Below are 19,881 nucleotides of genomic sequence, written 5' to 3'. Positions count from 1 at the left end.
TGCCATGTCTTGCCTTCTTGACTGCTGATACCAGATCACATTTCGGATGGTATTAAGGTGCTCCGCGATTCCTCTTCCTGGCACCCCGCAAACCTGATCTTCATAAATAATTTTAGATAAAACCCCTTTAAAACGATTCACCAGAACTTTGGACATCAACTTGTAGTCCACATTTAACAGTGTGATTGGTCTCCAATTGGCCAGGTGGGATTTGGCTCCTTTTTTAAAGATCAGGGATACCAGACCGCTTCTCCAAGATAATGGCAGTACATCACACTTGAAAGCTTCTTTAAAAACTAAAAGCAAGTCAGGTCTTAAAACATTCCAAAATTCTCTATAAAATTCTACTGGCAAACCATCTGAACCAGGGGTTTTTCCATAGGAGAAACTCTTCACTGCAGCATCAATTTCAGGCAAAGTGACTTCAGTGCATAACCATTATTGATCTTCTCGATCTAGGCTGTGTTTTAATGAATCTAAGGCATCTTTAGTAAACGATTGGTCAATAGTTTTTTGATTAAAAAGCTGTTGGTAAAACTGTTGAGCTTGGCTAAGCATTCCTTCAGTTGTAGTCTCACCTTCTAGTTCTGTTAACATGTCCTTAGCAGCAACTACTTTTTTAAAAAAGAATCTCGAGCATTTTTCATTCTTCTCCATTACATCAATTTTTGAGTTATAAATTATTTCTTTGCCCTTCGACTCTATACTTTTCTTGATTTCTTTTTTTGTTCTTTCAATTAAATCATCCATTTCAAGTCCCACACTTCTTAGCTGATAACAGGTCTGCAATTTAGTGATAAGTCTTTTATGCCAAGCAGCCTTTTCTCTAGCCTTGGCTATGCTGACCTTTACAAAGAAACCTTTTATCTTTGTCTTGCAGTATTCCCACCATTCTAACAAAGTTGAAAAATTTTGTTGTTTTGTTCTTAAATAATTAAACGCTTTAAAATCTGTTCTTATCATAGGGTCTTGTAGCAATGTCGTATTTAATCTCCAGACTCCTCTTGCCTTGACAAGCCCTGGTAATTCCAACTCTGATAGCAGCAACTTATGATCTGAAAAAATGTTTGGGATTAAGACAACAGAATCAGTTAATATATCTTTCAGCTGTTTCTCTGTTTTATCTTTTCTAGGTGCACTGGAGCTCCCGTTCCTCTCTTCACCAGGCAGAATGCAATTAAAGTCACCACAGAATATCAGGAGTGATAAACCAGCTAAGTAATATTGCACATCTTCAAACAACTGGTGTCTTTCTTCTTTCACAGGGGAAGCATAAACATTCAAGAGTCTAAAATCTACACCTTTAAAACTGACATTTAAAAAAAGCGCACGTCCAGAAAAAATATCCACAAAAGAGTTGATTTTAAACGATTTCCATTATCTCCGGACCAAATGGAGGGCCCGTGAGTCCAATCTTTCCTTAAGTCTGAATAATTTATATCAAAATCAATGTTGCATTCTTGTAAACAAAAAATATCGCAGTCCACTGTTGACAGGTAGGACAATAAAGCAGCCCTTCTGGTAGGGCCCTTTATACTCCTCACATTAAGTGAGGCTATTTTAATAGATGAGGACATGATGAGTCAATTCAGGTCACACTGCTGTCAGAATCAAACATAAAGCCCACCGGTGTTAATGGGCTCTGCACGTCAGAATCCGAAAAAACAATGTTCACAGGGTCTGAAGGCCGTGGCTCCTCAGAAGGAGCTGCGGGAAGCTTGGGCTTATATTGCAGAATGCTTGGCCTCAAAGGACACTTCTTAGCAGACTCTTTGGCCACATTACCTTCAGACCTGTCCTCAGTCTTCCTTTTCCTTCGCATTTCCAGCTCCATTGCCTCTTCCTCTGAGCTGGACTTACCATTTTCCGCAGAGGGTCCTCCCTCCGATATCACCATCATGTCATCCGGATCAGGATCAGCAGACCAATCAGGTGAGGCACCCTTTTTTCCAGTAGGGTCAGGTTTCTCAGCTGGAGGATTTTGTGCTGCTGGAGGTTTTCCCTGTACAGGGGGTGTTGGAGCGCTGGCAGACTTGTTTGCAGGAGTATCAGAGCATTGTGCCTGTATAGCAGTCACAGGAGCGCAGGCGGAATCCCCCTTTACAGCAGGTGCAGGAGAGCTGGTAAACTTCTCCCGTGTAGCAGGTGCAGATACACTAGCAGCAGGTTCAGGCTTCTTCTGCGGGGCTGGAGAACTGGAAGATCGGACCTGTGCTGAGAACGCAGCTGCAGGAGCAGTGGTGGAACGCCCCTGCGTTGTGGGCGGTTGCTTTGCCAATGTTTCAGCATAGGTTTGAGCCCTTTTCTTCAAGGGACAGTCCCGGAAGGAGTGACCCGGGACCCGACAAATGTTACACACCATATCATTAGTGCAGTCCGCTGTGGCATGTCCGTGCTGGTAACATTTCTTACAGATTGCCACCTCTTCTGGGCAGTTCTCGTAGGTGTGACCGAACCTCATACATTTTCGACAGAAGAGGGGCATGTCCGGATAGAAGAGGCGCCCCCACTCTCTGCCAATCAGGAAACTCGATGGGGGGTGCCGTTGACCACCAATACCACTTGCATCCTCACAATATTTAACAAAAAATTTATGCTTTCCCGTCCAAAGGTTTTCTTCATTCATGACCTTGTGGGAATACCGCAGTTCTGGAAAATAATTCTGAAGAAAACAATATTAACTAAAGGAACGTGAGGGTTGCTCATTTGAACATCGAGTGGCTTCTCTCCACCGGAGTACAGGATGACAAAGATAAGTCCTTTTAAGTCCTCATCCAAAAGGCGCTGCTGAATCCGGAGGAAGAGGTTCTGGCACGCATGCTCCGACTCCAGGGTCAAAGTGAAAGAACCAGGGTGGTCTTGAAGGGCCAGGATGTCCTCCCTCTTTACTCCTAGGATCTCCAGCAGCACTCTCCTCACGAAAAATTTCAAGGTCATCTTTTCCTTGGATGCATCGTCCACTTCGATCTTGAACGAGTTCTTAATACGAAGGTCACCAGCTCTGGCATAGTGCACTGAGGCTGCTACTGCTGATGCCATCTTCAAAGGGATAAATGGGTCGATCGCCTTCCTGGCTTCTTTGCGTATCTGCCCCCTAAAGCAGCATGAGGCTTAAGACGGCTTTTAAACCGCCGATGTCTCAAGGGCACGATTTGCTTGGAATCCTTCTGACCAGACGTGATATCTGAGCCAAAAGGCCGAGAAGCGATAACCAGAAATGGCTTGCCGCTTGCAAGGCCACAGGGCTTAAGACAGGCACCCATTGTGGAGAATGACACAGACACTACCCTGAGGAAGACATTCAAACCAACTCTGGGCGCATAACAAAAGCACAGGCGGCTGATTTTTTGGTTTTCCCAGGATTCAACACCACGCGCTTTTAATTTGCATAGGCCAACCCCTTTTTTTAGGCCACCCTACCCTCACGGTCCAACGCGCTTCAGTGCTAGGAAAGAGGCCAGAGGAGCACTGCTCCTACACCGCCCCTCTACCCTCCCTAAAAGAAATGTCTTACTTTAACTCTCCTGGTGCCGGATTTTGTAACCAGCGAGCGATCACCCCCCCACCTGTCTGCTGAAGTTCCCTCAGCAGACTGAAGCTGACTACTACTGCGCAGCTGCTACAGACTCTGGGCTGCCCATTGTGACACGTGGTCCCATTGTTCCAGTGATCCAAAGTGTTCCAGGAATAGAACACATCCAAGCATTGTGTTCTATGAATGGAATGCATCCTATCATAGTGTTCCATGGATGGAACACATGCTATTTACTGCAGGCAAGCAGCGCACTTAGCAGCTGCTGCTGCTGCTGCTGCTGCTACAAGCCACTAGAATACCGTCAGACAGGTGGACGTAGGCCGAGCATTCAAATAACTCGCCAGATAAATTGTTGCTTTTCCATTTAATTCATATATGAATTAATTCAAAATTGAACAGTAAATTTCAAAGTTGAAAGGCCACAAGAGGGGGACAATGTTTCAAAAATGAAATGACATATCATTGCATGAGGGATGTGGTAGGAATTGAATGCTTGAATTAAGGCTGGGGAAGTACTGAGGGGAAGGGGCTGCAGGCCTTGTAGCAGGTGGGTGTGCAGAAATGTAGCTATCCAAAGCCAAACACATTACTGCAGCTTATCACACCTGTACCTACCAAGCAGCAAAGGCCAAGATAGATCGTTATTTTAATGACAGATTGAATACAGTGCAATGCCTTCCATATAGAGGTGAATAGCACTTGCTGTAGTAGAAGAGTTGGTCAAGTTAAATCAAGGCTAAGGAATTGGAAATGTGCAACTTGGGCCAAGAAAAACTAATTGCAGAGCAGCGACATTTGAAAAAAGCATTCAAATAATGCTTTGAAAACACTACTTGTGTATCCCGATTTCAATTCAATCTGTCTTTGGAAACCGCTTAAGAGAGTGAGTGCACCATTCCCAGAGAAACTGCCGATACTGAGATGATGCGTGGAGTGAAGTGAGAAAGCTTTTTTTCATCTCCCTGTTCTAAAAATCCATTTAATATATGGTCCCCAGATAGGGGACGTATCAGATATTAAACTGATAAGAACAGATTTTTTTTTTTTTCTTTTTACACTCAGATTACAAAGTCTCAAATCCAATCTAATAAAGACTTAAAGACTCAAATCCATCATAGTGTATACTTTATCTGTTCTTTATCATTTTGTTTTTCTTATTATTTTTTCTATTTCTCTTTTTTTTCCAAAACACAGGTTAACAAGGACAACAATTATTACAAGGTAAGTGCATTCCATTCACTTTGGTTCCAAATTTCATTTGCTTTTCTTATTCCTAATGACACTTTATCTTTCCAGAAGTATATAAATAAATAGCTTAAACATAACTTAATACATTTTTCTACTGCAACTATATTAAGTTTGAAAATTAAAATATTTCTAACTTTCCATAGTGCCATTTTTAGGCATGTGATAATTGTCTATACTACCTTAAAATCCTCATCTTTTATCCCCATCCCATAAACTACTCTGTTAAAATCTAAAAAACTCACATTACTAATAGCTTTTATTAGATTGCACACTTTCCGCCATACTCTCTGTGCAAAATTACAGTTCCAAAATATATGCATTTGCGTTTCTCCATCTGTACATCTAGGCCTTGGACATTGTTCAAACCGGACTAACCCACGTCTGTGTTGAAACTCACTAGTCGGCAAACAGTCTTTAACTATGCACCACAACAAATCTCTATGCTCATTTGATAAGAAACCATAGTTTACATTCATCCAGATGTTGTCTACTATCTTTGATGAGAACCGTTCCACAGGGCTAGCTATTATTTTCTCTTCCAAAACTTTTAAGATTTCTTTATGATTTTTAAGAATATTAAAACTGACGTCTTTTAACTTAAAATCTCCCAAATTTTCTCTAGGATAATATAATTTTCTGGGGGTAAAAACCTATATGGCCTGTTTAAGAGCATGTCCATCCACTTGTAATTCCTTATATAGAAACCTAGATTATAAACAGAGAAATATTTCAATTTAGACTCAGGCCCCAATAAAGTGCTAATGCAAGTGGCCATATATTTTGCATACAGGAATGATCTTATGTCAGGGAACCCCTTACCACCTTTCCTTTTAGATTTATATAGTTCTTCTCTCTTCACTCTCTCCATTTTTGATTTCCATAGGAAATTGAAACATATTTTAATAATTTTTTTCATCATATTATTGTGTGGTATAAAAACCGTCGAAACATATAAAAACATTGGGAGTAGAACTTGTTTGATAATTAAAATCTTTCCTTCAAGGGTTAAGTCTCTCAGCTGCCAAAAAGATACCTTTTTCCTCACTCTCTCCAGCAGACTCTCCCAATTTTTAACATTTCCACCTGTTTCTGAAAAAAAGATACCTAGAATCGTTGCTTCAGATAATCTTGCCAGCTTACAGTTAGAATCAAGGGTAAAATTACCAACAGTTAAAACACCGGATTTCTCCATATTAGTTTTAAAACCCGATGCCCCCCCAAACCATTCAACTGTTCTTAAAGCCCTATTCATGCTTCAAGTATCGCTCACTAAAACCGTAACATCATCCATATAGGCTACCACTTTAACCTGCTCACTATTACTCCCAGGAATAAAGAAACCATTAATTACCTTATCCTTTCTAAAAGCAGTTAAAAGAGGTTCAATTACACAGATAAAAAGTATCTGGGATAAAGGGCACCCCTGTTTTACCCCGCAATTAATCTTTACCTTCTCAGATAAGAAACCATTAATAGAGATTTTACTAAAGCATAATTTGTATAAAGATTCAATACGCTTACTAAAAACTCCAGGACACCCCATTCTCTCTAATACTGCAAATAAAAAATCGTGAGCCACTCTATCATAAGCTTTCTCAAAGTCTATTGTGATTAAAGCCAATTTTTGTTTCCTGTCTGTCACGTCCCATATTACATCTCTAATAAGGATCAAAGAGTCACTGATTTTACGGCCCGGCACTGCGCATGTTTGGTCAGCATCAACCACCGAACTTATTACCTTTTTTAATCTGTTTGCTAACAGTTTTGCGTAAATCTTATAATCCGCATTTAAAAGTGTAATCGGTCTCCAATTTTTTATCAGTTCTCTGTTTCCTTTCTTAAATAATAAAACTATCACTCCTTCCAACCATGACTCTGGGACATTAAGAGACAGTGCAGCTTCTAAAATCACTTCATAAAACTCATCACCTATAATCTCCCATAAATCTTTGTAAAACTCAATAGGTAGCCCATCTAGTCCTGGCGTCTTACCATTCTGTAATGTATTAATCGTATTAAAAACCTCAGCTTTTGTAAAATCTTCTACTAGCCATATCTTGTCCTCCATACTAAACTTTTTATCTAACCCCTCTAAAAAATGCATTTTTAAAGATGAATCCGTATTTTTTTCTGAGAATAGATTATCATAAAACTCTTTTGCTTTCCTCTTTTTCCCTTCTAAATTTCTCTCTCCCTCCAGCACCTTCATGAAATCTTTCTTATCACAAATTTTCTTAAAAAAGAACTTAGTGCATTTCTCATCTTCTTCCAATATTCTAACGCGAGAGTTAAAAATAATTTCTTTCCCTTTTTCTCTGAGGCATTTTTGGATCTTTTCTTTTACCTCTAAAATCTCCTCTTCCACGTTGCTCCCATTACTTTTCAAATGATAGAAACACTGTAAATTTGTGTTAAGGTTCATATAAAACCGTCTCTTATCAGCCGCTTTTTTCTTCCCTACTTTTATAAAAAACAGTTTTATCTCATTCTTTCTGAAATCCCACCATTTACAGATAGAATCAAATTGTTTCCTTTTTCCTTTCAATTTCTCATAGAACCTTTTAAAATCTTCCCTCACCCCATCCTCTTTTAGCAAAGATACATTTAGTTTCCAATGAGAAGATCTCCTATTCTCTTCTAAGTCAATCATTAATTTACAGTCTAATATTTTATGGTCAGAAAAAGGTGTTTCATGCGTTTTAAAACTTGAACATGTAAAAGCCTCGGATATGAAAACATAATCTATCCTAGAGGAAAAACCTCTCCCTACCCAAGTTATTTCGTATTCGCTTTTATGTCCATCAAGCCACCAAACATCTTTAAGATTAAAAGTAGATAAAATACCTCTCAGGCACGAAGACGAAGCATCCTTGGTATTCTTTACTCTGCAGTTAAAATCTCCACCTAGAATTATTGGATCTACTCCAGGTAAAAATAATTGCAAAATGTCAAACAAATGCAATCTTAAAGCCTTATCAGTATTAGCATACACATTGAAACACCATAATTTTTTCCCTTCTTTTTCCACATCCACTCTTAAGATCCTCCCTGGATATATTTCTTCATAGCCGGTAATTTCCCACTCTCTAGAGCATAAAAAACCCACCCCATCACTCTTTGATTCATTACCTCCTGAGAAGCAAAAATTACCCTTCCATATCCCCCGTAGATAATCATAATTAAGCTTCTTCGTCAGATTACACTCTTGCAGAAATATAAAATCAAATTTTTCATTATTATAATAATCATACAATGCAGTTCTTTTGTACAGGTCATTAAGTCCCTGAACATTCAGGGAAGCTATACGGATCATCTTTTAATATTCAACATAGGGCTAAACCCACCGCCCTCATCTGCTGCTGGAGAAGTTGGGTCTATCACCAAATCCTCGGTATCCGACGAATCTGAAGCTGACATCTCTCCAAACAGCTCAGAAACCTCTACTGGTTTAACCTTTCCCCCATGAGGTACTCCCTCCACAGCGTCTTTTTCTACACCTCTCTTTAAGGACCTTGTTTCACACTCCATTTTTTCCTGCGCACACGGAATACTCTGCGACTCGGAAGATGGAGGTGAAGGATCTACTATAAGTGAACTTGTCACTTCAGCACCTTCTTTAGTGCTCTCCATTTCTCCTTTTGGGTCCACAATTTTTGAAGAGGTGGGCATCTCACCTGGCTCCTGCCCAATTTTCCTACAACCCTCTACCATCTTTTCTCTTTCTTCTTTAGCTCTCCAAACTTCTTTTTAACTTGTTCTATTGACTTCTTTTTTTCCTCCTCTCCCTTCTTCAGTTCTTCCGCTCTCTTCTTTCTTTTTTCTTCCTCCCTTCTTCTTTTCTCCTCTTTCTTCTTTTCTTCCATCTTTTCTTCTTCTGTCTTTTTTTCCTCTCTCTTCTTTTTTCCTCTTTCTTCTTCTTTTCTTCTCTCTCCTTTTCCTCCTCCACATTCTTCTTCTCCTCTTCTTCTTTCCTTTCTTTTCCATCATTTTCTTTATCAGTCATCTCAACCAGCTCCTCTGGAACCCTTGCTTCTTCTTCCTCCTCCTCACTTTCTTTAGCGCCTCCTTTTTCGGCAGATGTATCCATCTCTTCTGCATTATCCTTTTTATTTAATGGACATTCAGACTCCTGATGAGCATTTGGACATCTCTGGCACCGACTACACCTGCTTTCATCATGTCCATATTTTCAACATTTCCTGCAGTAGTCAGGCGTGCCTGAGAAAAAAAGATAACCACGGCATCGATCGATGTACACCGTTGGCGGGGGTCTTATAACCCCACCATCTTCTGAGTCCTTTTTGAATGATCCTTTTGCCATTCTAGACTCCAAAGTTAGTTTTCCCTGTATTTTTCATGATCACCTTCTCACAAAATCGGTACAGGTAGGACTCTACTTGCTGATCAGTAACAAATGGACTGAACATGTGTATTGTTAGTAGTTTCATTTGACACCTAGGTTGCCAGAAAAATGGCTTTCTTTGGTACTCCTCTTGCTGGGACTTGACCAATTTCACCTTTAGCAGCAGGTGAATGTCCCACATCAGCATAGGCCATTTTGTAAACCTCCCTAACTGGGCTGCCTCCTCCCCCCATGGCCGGGGTCACCACAGCGCATGCAACCGTGCGAGTGCCGTTGCCCTGGACAAGTGGGTGGGCCGACTCTTGGGCGCGGGCACTGGCACAGGGTCCCTCATAGTGTTATCAAGTGTCTCTGACTGTGGTGGTGCACACCCGCCGTCAGATACACCGCCGTACTATGAGGGGCCCAGTGCCAGTACCGACGCCCATGAGTGTGCCCCCCTTGCTTGGGCAGGGCCCCAGCATTTGCAATGTTTACCTCTCCCTGCTCCTCCGCTGTGTAGCCTGGCCTGTCAAATCCTTCACTGGGACTGCCACTACAAATTTGGTGAACTGATTGAAGATGATGGTTAATACGTAGCTATGCCCTGTCCCGCTGGCCAGGATCTAGCTTCAGATGATCAATGGCTTCCATTTCTTATGAACGTTGACTCACAAAGAGATACAGTGGTGGTTTGTCTTCAGCTTTCACAGTTTTCCTACCCACAGACGTGTGACATTCCAGCGCACATTTTTAAATGTGCCCTCTCATGCCAATCCAGTTGAATCGCCTATGGCCTGTGGCTTCTTTGTTTTGCACTCCAAAGTTACGTGACAGATCCTGATAGCCAGCGAGCACCGTGTTTACGTTTGTCCCTGTGATCAAAATTGGATGGATATGAGTAACGGCGATGGGATCAACGGTGCTGTGATACAGCAACACTCACTTTCTTCACTAAGCAAGGTATTTTCTGTCTCCACACATAAATTAATTGAGGGTCAGCATCGCCTCTGAGAATTGTGACGGAAGTTTTTCCCGTGAATAGTAATTCCTAGATTTCTGCAATCACTAGACTTGATGTCAATAATTGTATGCATCTCCTTTACTATTGCGGAGAGTCTGGACTGTCTTACTGAGACAGAAATATAAATGAAGATTAAAAAATACCACCAAAAGTGTGTACTGGTCTATGCTTCAAATACATTTCTTTTTTTCGACTTTTTAGATTGTTGTCTAATCCATACTGAGAACACGGACATTTTCAGTGTATAAACTATGCTATATATACCTGCTATCCAGTGATAATGTACCCTTTCTCAACTTGGTCAAATCCATACTGAGCCTGAGAACGTCTGAGTCTGCCTCCTGATCTATAGACATATATTTTTAATGTGTAAACTATGCTATACATACCTGTTATCCATTGATATTGTACCCTTTGTCACCTTTGTCCAATCACGTCTAATCCATACTGGGCCGGAGACCATCTGAGCCTGCATCCTGATATATACACATAGGTTTTTAATGTGTAAACTATGCTACATATATACATGTTATCCAGTGAAACTGTACCCTTTATCAACTTTCTAGAATCTTGCCGAATCCATACTGGGCCTGAGAACGGCTGCCGAGCTGTTAAGCCAGCTACAGCACCTGTGGTTTGGACACTTAATTTTTTCATTTTTTTCAGGAATGCCGGTTAGGCCTAATTTAGGAATTGCTGTTGACCTGCACTTACTGGGAAATCATCGTTCGTGTGGAATAATTGGAATCACAGATCCCCATCACTAACGGTGTTCAGCGGGTTATCTGCACCTGTAAGCGACAAAAGCTGGTCCTTTCAGTGTAGCGCGCATGCAGCCCCGGACATGTAAGGCCAGGATAGACCTGGTATTGCTCGATCTCACGTGCCAGAGCCTCGAGTATCCCTCTAGTAAGCTTGACGCATACCGCGGAGGGCATGCCGGAGTCTCGTTCGTTAACGGAATAAAGCTGACAAATCGCTAGCACAACTACAAACGGACATACCACACCACACACAGAATCGACAAAGCTTGCAATCTGTCCATCTTTTCTGTAGCTTGTATGGTAGTGGTTTCCCAGGTGGAGTCCAATTAAGCCACAGGCTCCACTCCTGGTGGTGCCCTTTGGGACATTCCTTTAAGGTTCAGCTTTGCAATCATACTGCCCCCGGAAAGCAAACACTCTGCCTTCATGGAAGCTGCTTGGAGGTTCGTGGGAATAATGCTGCCCGATCGCCAGTTGCCATAATTTATTGGTGGGAAGTCTGACGGTATATGATCATGTTCGATTTATTTATTTTTTTGTTTTGTTTTTTACATTTTTAGTCCAGCCTTTCTTGACTTCATAAGGGCATGACAAGCCTATATCTGTGTCTCCTCCACCTCCTCCTTTTACTCCTCCACCTCTTTTCTAAATGTAGTTGCCCTTTTCCATATGTTATTTTTGTCTTCTGAGCATTTTGTCGGCTTTGGGACACCGTTTAAGGTGTTTTGTAATTCTTTTCTATGTGTTTGTATGTGTTTGCCTGCCATTGTTTTCAATGTGGATCGGCGAACTTGCTTCCTGTGCGATGAACCAAAACACTAGCGGGGTGGCTCAACACTACTCCTGATATATAGACATACATTGTTAATGTTTAAACTATGCTATATATACCTGCTATCTGCTGATACTCTACACTTTCTCTACTTTTTATATTCTTTTGTAATCCATACTGAGCCTGTGAGCGTCTGTGTGACTGATGGAATGTATATGGAGATTGACAATTATCCTTTGACTGAATAGAGCTGTACTCTTCTGATACAGTGCTATATATCTGATGTTATTTTGTCTATTTTGTGCTAAATTTTGAAGTTTGGTGGAAGAGGCCGCGAACCTGGGCGTGGGGGGGCCTGCTGGTGCTGATGGTGGTGGTGCATCTGCTGGTAGTGGCAAAAGCACAATAGCAGCTAAGGCAGGAGGTGTTGAGCCTGTGTCATGGTCTGGCTCCAGAACGCCTGGGAGTAGTTTAACCACTTTGAAAGCCGGAGCATGAGGAACTGGTTTGGGCTTACATTGCCGAAACAGACTCCAGCAAATATGCCCTCCTCTTCTGAAGTTTCAAAAAATGCAAGCACTGAGTCATCAAGTGCTGGCTCCTGGTCAGGAAGAACCCCTTTCCTTGTGTCCTGCACCCCCACCCAAAGTGAATGATGCAGGAGGCCACACTTCACATTAGTCCATGTAGCTCTTTCTATCATACCATGCCTGGGTTATCAAGTAAAATCGTGAATTCCCCAGTCCAAGATGAATCTGACATGGAGTGTGGGTGGCCAGCCAGGGCAGTGGGGTTAATCGGTACCGGGCCGGTGTCTCAAAGGGATGTGTCACGGTGGTGGTGACCCGTTCTGTGGCCCTGGGCATCCATGCAAAGGAGTGAATTAAGTTAATAGGTGAATGATACGTGATGCCACCTGTGGTATCTGATTAGATTGACCAGCGCTGCAGTGGCGCTTCTCTGGGACAGATGTTGTGGTGCAGGTAAGATGTAGAAGCCCTGCACAGGTAGGGCCATTGTCGCAGGGCAGATAAAAGAGTTGGTAGATTGTGTGCAGTGCAGGATGTAGCAGAGCCATGCGCCAGGCGCAGGAGAAAGAGGACAGACACAGTCGTGCAGTTCCTTTACCTGGACTTGGTAAGTGCCGTCCAGGACCCAGAGTACAGATGGAGAAGGAGTTGGTCAGCCTGTAAGCAAATTTGGAATTCTCTCTCTGCAGATAGGTAGTGTGGCCTCTGTTCTAGCGCTTATCTGAGGTACTCGCAGTACTGAGTTCACTGAAGTTCCCCCTGTTGACTCTCTTTTGGAACTTTCTCGTATGGCAGGCAGCCATAGCCTTTTCCTTCTGGCTCCCACACGTCGCTGCTGGGGCCTCCGAGCCTTAGTTGAGTACAGAGCATTTACAGCTGCTACTTCCTCCAGTTTCTGCTGCAGGAACGTCAGTGTCCCTACAAACTCGGAGACAGGAATCAGGACCATGCACTTCAACTAGGAGTGAGCCTTAACTCTGCTCATCCTCCAGCTCCCCTTCCCTTTGCAGACTGCCCTAACTTACCTCCTCCCGACCACAGAGAGCAACTCCTCAGCAGTCAGGTTCAGAGGTCTCCCTGCTGGCCTGGAATGGGAAATGTGTTGTGTGTTGGTTTAACTGCTAGAGAGATCCTTCGTTGCTCCCAAGCATGACATCACATTCTCAAAGAGGAAGGTAATGCCACTGTGGCGACCGTTCTCCTGGGGGCACCACAAGTGCACTGATACCCAGCCACTGCTAGATGATTCTGCTGGTACATTGACCCAGACCACTACATTCCCCTCGCACTCTACACAGCCAGAATCTGACCCTGATGAAACTCAGGTTACCCTTCCCATATACTGTACCACCTTACACGGTGACAAAGAGGAAGGTGCAGTTGAAGTGCAGGTTCGGCCCACCCGCCGTCAGACACACCGCCGTACTATGAGGGGCCCTGTGCCAGTGCCGTCGCCAACGAGTGGGCCTCCCCGCTTGCTCAGGATCACAGCATTTGCAAAGTTGAAATACTTAACTCTCCCTGCTCCACCGACATGACGTCTTCCGCGTTTCCTGACAGTGATATTCTGATCAGAGAGCGCAATGACATCACGTCTGTACGCCCAGACTAGTACAGGGATTCCCTAGCGAGGAGACTTATTTGAGGAGACTTATTTAATTGCTTTCAATGTTGGGACAGCAATTTTTGGGGAGCACTATACACTGGAGAATGATATATGGGGCCCACCATACACAGGAGCATTCCAAAGGTGGACATCAGACACTGGAGCAGCATTTACAGGGCCCATTATACACTAGAACATTAGAAATGGGGCCCATTATATATAGAGCATTATTTGGGCCCGTAAGACAGTGTAGCTTCATCCATAGAGACCAACATATACTGTAGCATTATGTGGAGCTCATCATATACTGTTTCAAACATTATATGGGACCAATGATTCTGTATGGAGAAATATATGGGCCTCATTACTCTGTGTAGCGCACTATGCAGTGGCCATAATACTGTATGGAGTAATATACTGTCCGTTTTTGGAGCTATTGGAGAATATAAAATGGATATCAGTCATGAGATGTAAAAAGTGAAGTATTTTTCATTGTGCTATACCACTATTTCTCTACTGTATCGGAGCATCATGAGTTGTGCTATGTGTTAAAGGGGCGCTCTTTGGCCCAGGGCACATGAAAACCTGGAGCCAACCCTACCCCCCCCACACAAATTAAGCCAAATAGCCCCCATTTTTCAGTGCGTAACTAGTATTATGAAGTAAATTAAGGTTGAAATGCTTCAGTAATAAGAATTGATGTTTTTGGCAATCAAAAGGGCACTGTAGGTGTTTCCTGTCCTCCACTCCCTGCCGACTTTGCTTCCCCATTGACTTGCATTGGGTTTTGTGTTTCAGTCGGCCTTTGACTTATCACAAAAATCGGCCGATTTCGTTCGACCCGACTTTTGAGAAAGTCGGGTTTCATGAAACCCGACTCGACCCTAAAAAAGGCAAAGTTGCTCATCTCTAGTTATCGCTATAATACTGGAAATAGGCAGCAAGCTATCAGATCTAGGTATATATATAAAAAATATGATGTATTATGCTGGTGAGCACTGTAAAACGGGCATAAATAAGGAGCATCTTATGTTAAACAATGCTAACAGTGTGAAAAAACACATTCATCTTACAAGAATAGAAGTTGCCCCTATATATACATAAAACTGTTGTTTGTCCCCATTTCTTTTTTATATTTTTTACGGCAATATGACTTCTTTATTATTTATATGATGTCTCTAATTCATCACCTTGGTAGTTGATCTACATACCTTGCAATGCTTATTCAGAAATATGCAGATCAGCTCCAAAGGCACATGGGGGTTGTACATCATCAGGGTGAGTGGCAGCTCCTCATCTGACTACAGAATGGTGAAAGTCAGTCCATCCAGCACAGTGTTCTCCACATTCTGCTTCAGGGTCTCTTAGAAACTGTTGCAGACTGCAACAGAAGAAAGAACAAGTGTGAATTTAGATCTAAACTGCTGCAGACACAAAATCTCTTCTTTCTTCAGCTTCAAAACTCCAAAAAGCACTTCATGGACAAAAAATCCAATAGAAAAATCATTTTCTCTTCCGGCATCAATATCGATCCGGATACCATGCTTCACCCGGTTTTCCCCAGGATCAGCAAAGCGTATTTTTACCATCGCTGCTCGTGTCTGTAAATCCCTTCTCAAAGCAAAAGCAGCAAAAAACTGCAGTGCTGAGAATGACAAAACACACACTCTCCTAGCCTAAATCTACACTAGATCTTAGCCAAAAGTCCGAGAAGCGATATCCACAATTGGTTTGCCACTTGCGGTACCCCATGGCCTAAGACAGACACCCATTGTGGAGAACAAGCCAAAGGCTACCCTGAGGAAGACATGTGAACCAACTCTGGATGCATTAAAACGACAGTTCAGTTGCTTGTTTTCAATCAATCAATCAAATTTATTATCGCCAAGTACATATTACATATATACAAGGAATTTTTGTGGCAAAGAGGCAACATAATATATAACAACAGATACAACAAGTAACATCTAACAAGACAGATACAGTATATAGTCTACACATGACGATTTAATTGTTGAACAGAGAGTGGATAGAAGCTGTTCATATGGCGGTTGGTGCTGCATTTGGGGACTCTGAAGCGATGTCCTGAAGGGAGTAGTTGGAATGAGGAGTGTCCCGGGTGAGAGGGATTGGATGAAATTTTCAATGCGTGGGATTGAATACTCTTATCATAAAGATCCTGGATTTTAGGCAGGGGGAGCCTATAATTCTCTCTGCTGTTCTGAAAGTCCTTTGTAAGCGGAGTTTGTCATGCGCAGTGGCTCCCCCATACCAGACTATCAGAGAGGAACAAATCACAGATCTGATGACAGCATTAAAGAATAAGATCAGCAGATTCTTAGACAAACCATATCTTTTCAGCTGACGCAGGAAGAACATCCTCTGTTGTGCTTTTCTTATAACAGCATCCACGTTTTTCCCCCATTTAAGATCATGAGAGATAACACCAAGGAATTTGGTCTCTGTGACCCTAAGAACCACTTCGTCATGGATGTAGATTGGAAGTATCTCATGTTGATCTTTCCTAAAATCCACAACCATCTCAGCAGTTTTTTTAGTGTTGAGTACAAGATTATTGGCTTTACACCAGTCACATATTCTTTCCACCTCACTCCGATACAAGTCTTCAGCATTTCCCCTGATGAGACCAATCAGTGTCATATCATCGGCAAATTTCAAGATTTTTACTGAGTCTGCTGAAGAGATGCAATCATTCGTATAGAGAGAAAACAGTAACGGGGACAAAACACACCCCTGAGGTGCCCCGATGTTTGTGACCAAGGTGTCCGAAGTGAATGGTCCAACTTTTACACTCTGTATCCTGGCTGTCAGGAAGTTATAAATCCACAAGCATAAGTTGAGAGGGACTCCAAGAGCTACCATTTTCTTATGAAGTAAATTCGGATCAATGGTATTGAATGCTGAGCTAAAGTCCATGAAAAGAATCCGGACATATGAGTGCCGTTCATCTGTATGATCCAAAATGTACTTCAGTGCCAGATTGACAGTGTCGTTTGCCGAACGATTCTCCTTATAGGCAAACTGAAGCGGGTCCCATAGCTTCTGCGTGAATTTTATCAGGTGGGACATCATAATTCTTTCGAAGACTTTCATAGCTACAGATGTGAGTGCTACTGGTCTATAGTCGTTCAACTCAGAGGATCCCACTTTCTTGGGGACAGGGATAATTGTGGAATTTTTCCAACACTGAGGTACAACGCACTCTTTCAGTGACACATTGTATATATTTGTCAGTATAGGGGCAAGCTGGGTAGCACATACTTTCAGACACATTGGAGATACACCATCAGGGCCAGGTGCCTTTTTGACCTTAAGTCCCTTCAGGATGCGTATCACCTCTGCCTCGGAGATCACTACTTGGGTGTTGCACAATGAATGATCTTTATATGAACAGACTGAGGAGCGTAGAGATGAATAGCCACTGTGTGTAGATCTTGCCTCAAATCTGCAGTAGAATTCATTTAACTCTGCTGCCAGACTTCTGCTGGGGTTCACTATAGTGGGGTGGCTTTTATAATTGGTGACCTCTCTTAATCCTCTCCATGCAGATCTAGTATCTTTTGATGAGAGCCTTTCCTCCAGAATCTTTGCATACTCGTGTTTGGCTAACTTGATCTCTTTAGATAGCGAGTTCCTAAGTTTCTTGAATTCAGTAATATCGCCTGCTTTATAAGCCTCCTCTTTTCTCTTACGGATCAACCTGACTTTATTTGTAAACCACGGCTTGTTGTTTCCCCGAAAGTGGACAGATTTGGATGGAATAAACGTGTCTTCACAAAAACGGATATATGAGGACACTGCATCAACCCATTCATCCAGACCCGAGCATGTTTCCTGGAATACCTCCCAGTCCGTGCATTCAAAGCATGCTTGCAGTTGCAATTTTGCCTCCTCAGACCATGTCTTCTTTGTATAAACTGTAGGTTTGGATGTTTTCAACCTTTGCCTGTAGGCTGGAATTAAATGAATTAGACAATGATCTGAAAAGCCCACTGCTGCTCTCCTCACTGCCCTGTAGGCCCCTTTTAAGACAGTATAGCAGTGATCAAGCGTATTGTTCTCTCTCGTGAAGCAGTTTATATGTTGAGTAAATTTGGGGAGATCCAGGTTGAGTTTTCCTTTGTTAAAGTCCCCCATTACGATCACAAATGCTTCAGGAGATCCTTTCTCCCATTCTGATATTTTGCAAGCTAATTCACCAATAGCAGCTTTAACAGATGCTTGAGGGGGAATATATACTGCAACCAGAACCATAGATGAAAACTCTCTTGGAGCGTAAAATGGTCTACAATTGAGTGCAAGGTACTCTAGATCTGGAGAGCAACCTTTTCCCAGTATGTTAACATCACAGCACCAGCTAGTGTTGATGTAGAGACATACCCCACCCCCCCTTTGTTTACCTGAAGCTACACAATCACGGTCAGCTCTGTAGATAACAAAACCAGGTAGATCCAGACTACAATCAGGGATGGTGTCATTCAACCAGGTCTCAGTAAAACAAAGAGCAGCTGAATTGGCCATATCAGATCTCATGTTACAAAGTAAGTTCAGTTCCTCCATTTTGTTAGATAAGGAATGGACATTAGCCAAGTGGAGTGAAGGAAGAGCTGTTCTGAACCCTCTCCTCCGAAGGCGTGCCAGGACTCCTCCTCCTCCTACCTCTCTTGCAGTACACCTCCACAGGTTTCACAGAAGTAATGGATTTTATGTACTCAGTTGTTGAATTAGCAATCATGCTCCAAGAAGGGGAGTCCATGAGAAATTGCGGATGATTCCAGAATAATAAATCGTCCCTTGAAATCATAAGAGTAGGTTTACAGAGTGCAGTGGCCATGACTACACTCAGCTTGTAGTTATAAAGACTGAACAGTCACAGCTTAGCAGAGTTAAATGTACAACTTTCCATAAAGGGTGCTCCCAGCACTGCTGGGGGGGAGGGCATGGGTGCAACAAGACAGGGACATCAGGGGACACGCCAACAGTCAGTCCAAACCTGCCCAGCTCACCCTTTCAGCTCCACCTGGATCACAAGATCTCCAGAACATCTCCAGCACCGCACACTCCACCAGCTTTCCTATCCCGGGATCATCTGCAAGCTGGAAATGGGTACAAGGCAGGTAGCCAGCAGCTTCACTCTCTCCCAGCTGAAACCAGGCACGGAGCTCCACGAGGACAGAAAGACACCGGTCCCAGCTGGTCGCAGTCTCCACACTACTCCCAGCTCTGCCGAATCCTGTAGCCCTACAGCTCCATGTGGACCAAAAGATCTCCAGAACAACTCCAGCACCGCACACTCCACCAGGTTTCCTATCCTGGGATCATCTGCATGCTGGAAATGGGTACAAGGCAGGCAGCCAGCAGCTTCACTCTCTCCCAGCTGAATCCAGGCACGGAGCTCCACGAGGACAGAAAGACACCGGTCCCAGCTGATCGCAGTCTCCACACTACTCCCAGCTCTGCCGAATCCTGTAGCTACGCAATGGTGAGTGAACCAAAGGGAGAATTAACAATTAAACGGGGTAAAAAACTAAAAAACTCAGGAGCCTCATGCCAGAGCAGCCATCTCTCGGCGCTCCTCCTCCTGCCTTTTCGCTGGACTCCATGCGTTTTTAATCTGCAGAGCTCCACCTATTTTATGGCATGTTCCCTATCCCTACCCCTCTTGTTCCAATGCGCTTCAGTACCAGGAAGAGGCAGAGAGGAACTTTCACCCCCCAAAAAAAGCTGTCTTCCCTTATCTCTCCTGATGCTGGGTATTGTACCTACCTACCTGCCTGCTGTGGCTTCTTGAGCAGACTGATGGCTGCTGCTGCACTGCTGGATAGAGTCTGAGGCCCATTGTGACATGTGAAATGTTCCATTCATAGAACACTTTAAATCTACTGCAGACACCGCACCTGGCTGCTACAAGCCAATAGAATACTCAGACAGGTGAAGGTAGGCTGCACATCCAAAGAACACGCCAGACCAATTCTTTATTTTTGAATACACATACCCAAAATTTAGAGGTTGGTGGGCCACAAGAGGGAGACAATGTTT

At 43.0% G+C, this 19,881-nt stretch overlaps 1 protein-coding gene and 1 non-coding gene across 2 annotated transcripts in view; both read right to left on the bottom strand.

The window, feature by feature from the left end:
- LOC141094652 (uncharacterized) overlaps window positions 1–19,881 on the bottom strand; it is an 803,576-nt gene that overhangs the window by 613,660 nt on the left and 170,035 nt on the right. The gene's annotated exons all lie outside the window — the stretch shown is intronic.
- On the bottom strand, window positions 4,418–4,605 carry LOC141095013 (U2 spliceosomal RNA). The gene has a single exon (XR_012233253.1). It is a non-coding gene; the product is annotated as a U2 spliceosomal RNA (small nuclear RNA).

This window comes from Dendrobates tinctorius, unplaced genomic scaffold (genome assembly GCF_039654945.1).
Source record: "Dendrobates tinctorius isolate UK_male_01 unplaced genomic scaffold, ASM3965494v1 ptg000065l, whole genome shotgun sequence".
Lineage (NCBI taxonomy): Eukaryota > Metazoa > Chordata > Amphibia > Anura > Dendrobatidae > Dendrobates > Dendrobates tinctorius.
The sequence above is the reverse complement of the archived record's forward strand: the minus strand, read 5'-3'. Positions and strand labels throughout refer to the sequence as shown.